The sequence below is a fragment of the Halichoerus grypus genome, chromosome 4 (assembly GCF_964656455.1).
Source record: "Halichoerus grypus chromosome 4, mHalGry1.hap1.1, whole genome shotgun sequence".
NCBI lineage: Eukaryota > Metazoa > Chordata > Mammalia > Carnivora > Phocidae > Halichoerus > Halichoerus grypus.
The window spans coordinates 160,366,788-160,374,197 of record NC_135715.1 but is presented as its reverse complement, the minus strand read 5'-3'; the positions used below and the strand labels follow the sequence as shown (position 1 = coordinate 160,374,197).

Genomic DNA, 7,410 nt, shown 5'->3' with positions numbered 1-7,410 from the left:
AAAGAAGTGTGAATATGCACATACATCATATACGCCCTTTTGTTTGCAAAAGCAGGCTCAGTCTACTATGAGAATCAATCCACTCAGCACTGCCTCTCAGCTCCAAATCCACTCTCCTACCGCCTGCTTGGTGACCCTGTAGCTACACCCAATGACAATTGCTCCTTCGCCCGCCGGTACAATTTTCGGTTTTGTCCCTAGAGGACGCTGGAGAGCGCAAGGCAGAGCCGAGGAAGGGCTTCTCCTCCAAGTGCAGCGCGATTTTCTTCCTGCTTCTAAGGCACAGCTGCCAGCCACTTGCGGAAGCCCGAGCGGGGCTCGCACTCCGGAGAATTTTGTCAGCGTGCCAGCGGGAAGTCTGCTCACCAGCCTCCATTTGCACGCGGCTGCCGACCTCTGACCCGTGACACGCCCGTGAACTTCTCTACCGTCAGTGGGCACGGCCACAGCTTCAACAGGTTCTGACTCCCAGCCTTGGTGGGCTGGGGAGGAGTCTTCCAAATGTCTTCCTTCCAAGGGTACTCGCTTTTTCAGCCCTAAAGGGATTTTACTTTCAGTAGTTAACTTTCTTTTACTGGTTAATAATGCTTCCTATTAAATTTTCCATTTCAAATTACAGGTGTGGTTTCCGGCTCACACTGGACTCTGAGTATCTATATCAATATATATATGGCTTATAGTTTGCTTTCTTTTTAGTTATCAAGATATAATGGGCATCTTTTTCGTCTTCCCAAATGTCATTGCCTCTCTTTTAATGCAGTTTTGTGGCTTTGATTACACAGATTTACACTTTTATGTAGTCAAATGTATCTGTCTTTTCCTTTGTGACTTCTAGCTTCTGCGTGGTGCTTAGGGAAGCCTTCTCTGGTCTTTTATTGCCTAAATTTCTCTTAATGCCTTTATAGTTTTGTTTTAACATTTATATTTTAGGAGTTTTGTGTGTTTTGGAGTTTTGTATATGGTCTGAGGTAGGCATCTAACTTTATTTTTTTCTTGATGGTGGAGAATCAATTGTCCTAATACCATTTTTTAAATCCTTTCTTGATCATGTTGTTATGTCACTTTTGCCAAAAAAGCACCTTTCTTCTCTCCCCAACCGGATTATAATTTCCCAGAGGGCAGGGACATTTTTGGCATCCATCCGTTCTCTAACTGCCTGATACCTGGCAGAGCCAAGTACCTATTGGTTGATGGTGTGGCTGATGAGAAAACTGAGTGAGAACTAGCTCATTCCCAGAACAGCAAACAGCAGATGCAGAACTAAGGGCTAAAAAAAATAAGAGCTGTTCCCCAATTTGCATGAATGAGCATGTTTGTGGTTTGTGTTTGTGTATTAATTACTAAATGATTCTGGCAGAGCACTGTTTTAGGTTGGAGCATAGGAAACAAAGGATGGGTAAGACCTGGTTCCTACCCTCATGAAGTCTGCAATCCCTGAGTGCCCGTCAGCAGGAGTCTCGTTAGACCACCATGATACATGGGTGTGATGGAACACAGGCCACCGTGAAAAGGATCGGGGAGACCTAGAGGTTCTAATATAGAATTGGCTCTCTGGGATCTCTTAAATTTAAACACCCAAGCGCAGAACAGTCTGCTAGCATTTGGGAAGGGAAAAAACGAGAGGAAGACACAGACACATATGTGTTTGTATAAGAAAAAATATCTCTGAAGGATATTCAACATATTGGAAACAATAATTACTTCTGGGGGCACCTGGCTGGCTCTGTCGGAAGAGCATGCGCCTCTTGATTTCAGGGTTCTGGGTTGGAGGCCCTGCGTTGGGTGTAAAGATTACTTAAAAATTTAAAAACAACAACAACAATAATTTCCTCTGTGGAAGGAACTGGGGATCCGTGTGAAACCTACTTTTCCCTGTGTATCCTTTGGCACTGTTTAAATATTTTACCAGATGCTTGTATTATATCTCCAAATAAAGAAAATAGGAATTTTTAAAAAATTTTTTTTATTTATTTATTTGATAGAGGGGGCGGGGCACAAGCAGGGGAGCAGAGAAGGAGAAGCAGATTGAGCAGGGAGCCCAATGTGGGGCTTGGTCCCAGGACCCTGGGATCATGACCTGAGCTGAAGGCAGACCCTTCACCGACTGAGCCACCCAGGGGCCAGAAAACAGGAATTCTTAAAAGAAATGAGATAGAAACATAGACACATGAAACAAAAGTGTGAGAAGTAAGAGGGAAGAAGGGTGACAAGTTCGGAATTCTAAAGTCCACGGCTCCAAAACGGAAAGGTGGTGCCGGCAAGGGGCCAGGTACATGTCTCGCTCCCGGGCTCGGCACAAGGCTGATGGCAGGTCCCACGGCTGGCGGGTGGCCGGAGGAGCAAGCCTCTGGAAAAGACTGACAGCAGCGACCGCCCGGCCTGTGCCGGGTCGAGTCATCCGAGCAAAGGCCGGCGAGGCAAGGAAGTTGTTGAGATCTGTTCAGGCCCTGATATGTGTTCTCTGACAGCCACCGAATTCGCTTCCTTGTCCTTCCCGGAAGTTATAACCTCCTACTGAACACAGAGCAAGAAAGGGGGCACCTGGCTGAGTGCGCTGGTCACATGGAGGGATCCCAGACCTACAGGAACAGTGCCAGGAACCTGAGGAGGCTGGGCCCGCCTAACTTCTGCACACAGCTGTGCTTTTGATTACTGGCAGAATGAATCATCATTCTTGTAAGTGGTAGAACTATTTTAATATTTGATCACAATCTTTAACTTAGGCCAAGCCCCCCATTTTTTTTTTTTTTTTTTTTTACCGGCCTGAAACTGTTGATAAAATTGGCTTCTCCAGGACATTTCAGGGTGATAACTCAAGCAGGGAGGACAGGCTCCTGTCGCCAAGCCCCGAGACGGGGCACAAACTACTCGTATATGCTTGCCCCCTGCCTCTCAGGAAATATTTTCACAAGAACGGTGTGGTACAAAGAGGAAGGACAGGCCCCTGGATGTGGAGGTCAGCCAAATGAAGTTCAAGTTTGGTTCTTCCCCATTTCTAGTCGTGTGACCTTGTTTCTTATTCAGCTTCCCTGAGCCTTGATTTTCTGATCCATAAAATGGGCACCATAACACTTCTCTGTCATGCTCACAGAGTCATCATTTTCAGCATTGGCAAGCGACTAGACCCAAGGGCTGAAGTTGCTAAGTTGGCAACAGCAAGAAGCACCTCGCCGAAAGTGGCTCACTGTCTCCTTGAAGGGTCGCCAGAGCTGGAGATCCAGGCAGACGTGAGGAGAGGGACAAGGATGCTTTCAAGTGGTAGAATAAGCAGAAATGTAGGATGATCAGATGTAGCCCTGAGCTTCTGATTGTGCATTCTGGGGGTGGAAAAATGTCAGCAGCAACTGGGGTGGGAGTGGGGGTCACAGATGAAGAGGGTTGAGTCTGCATTTGAACCTGATTTTATGAGAACAGGTTTGGGGCACTCAGAGGCATCACAAGGGGGTTTCTCATCTGCAGCTTGCTTCCTCTCCAGACTAAACATGCAGCAATGATGGTTCTAAGAAGTGAGCCCACGCCCCTCACGCCTGTCTTGGCAACATGAGTTACATCGCCGCCACAGAAATAACTACCACCAAAAATACAGACAGGTACGGAGTGGAAGAAACTCAGTCTGCCCCAACCAAGAGGGCAAAACCGCCCTGTGCACCTGAGCTGGCCAAATATTCACAGTGCAGCAAGCTGAGAGATCGCCCTGTCTGGTGGCCAAATTACATTAACCAGCATCGACCACACAAAAAGACTTTATTTTTTATTTTTATTTTTTTAAAAGATTATTTATTTATTTATTAGAGAGAGAGAGCATGAGAGGAAGGGAGGGGCAGAGGGAGAGGGAGAAGCAGACTCCCTGCTGAGCAGGGAGCCTGACCCCGGGGTGGGGGTGGGGGGGGCAACACAAAATGATTTTAGAAGAAAGACCCACAGATCCAGCACCCAGCCGAAGAAATAAACATGACCAGTGCAGCTGAAGCACCTGCATCATTCCCCCCTCTTTCCCCAAATCCCAGACCCACCCCAGGTAACAGCCAAAATTTATCTATCACCCCCATGCATATTATTGTATTCATGGATATGAATGTACAAGCAACCTCTAGGACTGTCATGTGGGTTTTTAACTCTGTATAAATTATATCATATTGCATATGCTCTTTTTTGATAGACTTTTAATTTCATTTACCATTTGAACAATTTAAAGTGAATAGTTCAGTGGCATTTAGTACATTCACAATGTTCCCATTGACCACTATTCAGTTCCGGAAAGCACCGTGCTGCCGTGCATGTGTATGACCGACCCATACAAAACTGCCAGCATTCATGTCTGACCTAGCGAATGGCAACTTCAATGGTTCAACCTAATAATCCCAATTCATTTTGTTTCACTGTTTGGTGGTATTCCTCTATGTGACTATACCCCAATTCATCTAACCTCCTATCGATGGATATTTTGGTTGCTTAAGCTGCTTCCTTTTGTTTTTCCCCTCTCTCTTCTCTCTTACAAGCAATGATGCTCTGAAAATTCTCCTCTGTGTCTCCCCTCGCAGGTGCAAGAGTTTCTTTTGGGACAGAGACCCAGACATGGAATTGCTGGTTCATACTACTCATCTAGGCTTGCCCCCTGCCTCTCAGGAAATATTTTCACAATGAATATGAATATGAATATGTGCACATATTCAACCTTTATAGATATTGCCAAGTTGTTCTCTAAAGTGATTGTGTTGATTTACATTTCTCTGAGCAGCATAATTGACTCCCCTTTGATCTATATCCTCACCCGTACTTGCTACTGACAGGTTTTTAAATGTTGTCAATATGATGGGTGCAAAATGGTAACTCATTGTGGCTTCAGTTTTGCAGTTTTCCGATTATTTAGCGGATTATGTTCCCATTTGTTTATTGCTCATTTGTATTCCTTTTCTTTTAACCAATGGTTCATATTTTTTGCCCATCTAACTAGACTGATTATTTTATAGAATTGTATAATATATATACTTATGTACATTTATATGTATTTACATATCCCTTGTCAGTTATATATGTGGTACATACCATGTCCCAGTTTGTGGCTCATTCTTTAGTTTTTCAACATTGTTTTTGATGTTTTTAAATTGTTAAAAGGAAAAAGGGCATTTTTGCTTAAATTCACAAATGACAGATCCATAGGGAATTAGTTAAGAAAAAGGTGGGCCTATCCAAGAAAGTGCTCTAATCTTTTAGTTTGAGATCATAAAAAATTCTTTCACAAAAATCTGGGCTGAAGAGTACACTGATCCGACTCTGTGTGACCTTTTTCATGTTCTTTTGCATCTATTAGGGCATCAGGTAATCTAGAAGGACCTAGGGGTGGGAAGAGAAAGGCACAGGCTGTGGACCAGAGGCAGATACTCTGTACACCATAACAATGATAAATTCTAACCTGGCCTTTCAAGTCATTCCAAAGCAAGAGTAGGAGTACAAGTTTGTTGGCGAATGGATAAAGAAGATGTGGTCCATATGTACAATGGAATATTACTCAGCCATCAGAAAGGATGAATACCCACCATTTGTATCAACATGGATAGAACTGGAGGGGATTATGCTAAGTGAAATAAGTCAAGCAGAGAAAGACAATTATCTTATGGTTTTACTTATCTGTGGAACATAAGGAATAGCATGGAGGACCATAGGGGAAGGGAGGGAAAAATGAAGGGGGGGAAATCGGAGGGGGAGACGAACCATGAAAGACTATGTGGACCCCGGGAAACAAACTGAGGGTTTCAGAAGGGAGGGGGGTTGGGGATTGGGTGAGCCCGGTGATGGGTATCAAGGAGGGCACATATTGCATGGAGCACTGGGTGTTATACGCAAATAATGAATCATGGAAAATGATTCAAAATCTAATGAAGTACTGTATGGTGACTAACATAACATAATAATAAAAAAAAACCAGTTTGTTCATATTCCTATTTCGACATATAGGTTATGGGCCTCAGATTATACTGTTGCCCAGGCCCTGCAAATGTTGGATGAGGTTGAGGGCGGGAGGATAAGATAGGATATGGGGTCAAGAGGGGTGTAGGGGGTGCAGTCATGCTTCAGGCAGATCTCTTCTGATCCATTTTAATCCTCCTCTGCCTGCCCCCACCCCAGCCCCACCTGCCAGCCAGTCTGGCCAGCTTGCCAGATTGCAGGGGCTTTGCTTCTAAAGAGTCTCACCTTTGTGCCAGGAGAGTACCCCATCAGACTGATGAGGAAGCACAAGGCAAGCGGAGGACACCCCGCACCGGCACAAGCTGACACCCCGCCACCCCACCCCCACCCCCACCCCACCCCCGACTCCCAGGTGGGACAGGTGCGACATTCCTCAGGCACTCCTGGCTGCCCTAAAGCTAAGGGAAGGGAAAAACCAATGGTTAACTGACCGAGATCACAGTCCTGCAAGACAGGAGTCTCCCTCAGTTTACAAAATGTCTTAGCAATTTACAAGAGAAAAGCATTCTTATCCACAGCCTAACTTCCAGAGATCCATAGACTCAATTTCCTGGAGCCCTAACATCACCCACCCATCCACAGTGATGTGGGAACAAAGGTAGAAGGGAATGTAAATAAAATAAAATTTCCTCATAACCCGCAGCCTATGGACAAGGACTTGTGATAGGTAGAGTATAACATTCCTCCAGGAAACTCCCAACTGTCTTAATGTTAATGCTCTACTAGAGGGGAAAACCACCTTAACTTGACAACGGCAAGGCCTCGAATATCTGGTAGGACCTCTTCAGCATACAAAAGTTATTTTGAAAACCTCCCTTTTTCTTATGTCCCTCAACTCCTAGGTATATAATCAGTCACCCCTCATGACCCCGGTGCAGCGGCTCTCTCTGCCCACAGGTCCTGTCCCCGCGCTTTAATAAAACCACCATTTTGCACCAAAGATGTCTCAAGAATTCTTTCTTGGCTGTCGGCTCTGGACCTCACCCCACCAAACCTCTCCTACGTTCCAAAACTATATCAAGACCACGGGAAGCGCCTGGAAGTTTGAGGTCTCCCACCTGGGGCAGCTCTTAGGAGAGGATGGAGGGCTGAGGGAGGATGGAAGCCCAGTTTTCTTACTCCTTTTGGATAGAGAGCAATTCCTGAACAGATCGCTCGCACACGAATCCTCCTCTCGGGGTATGACTCTGAGCACGTGACAGAAGATCTTCATTCAGGGGTTTTGGTTCCGTTTTAGTTTTAGCTTTGAAGGAAGAGAAGTTACAGCATGTTTTGTGGGCTGAGGGGGATGATCTGGGTGAGAGGGACAGTTAATAGAACAGGAGAGAGGAGGAAGGGCTACCTGAGTGGTGTCCTCGAGTGAGCAGGATGGGACAGTCCTGCACAAGATGGAAACATGGACTCTTGGAGAAGCATGGACCGGACGGTGCGCCCACTGTCGAC

General features: G+C 45.5%; 1 long non-coding RNA gene across 2 annotated transcripts; it reads left to right on the top strand.

The window, feature by feature from the left end:
* Positions 1-237: 237 nt before the first annotated feature.
* LOC118539753 (uncharacterized) lies at positions 238-4,830 on the top strand. 2 transcript variants are annotated; one of them, XR_013447324.1, is made up of 4 exons: positions 238-518; positions 3,092-3,227; positions 3,476-3,590; positions 4,542-4,830. It is a non-coding gene; the product is annotated as an uncharacterized LOC118539753 (long non-coding RNA). The 2 variants fall into 2 exon arrangements; XR_004919317.2 differs by lacking the exon at positions 238-518 and having other exon boundaries at positions 525-3,227.
* Positions 4,831-7,410: the final 2,580 nt, after the last annotated feature.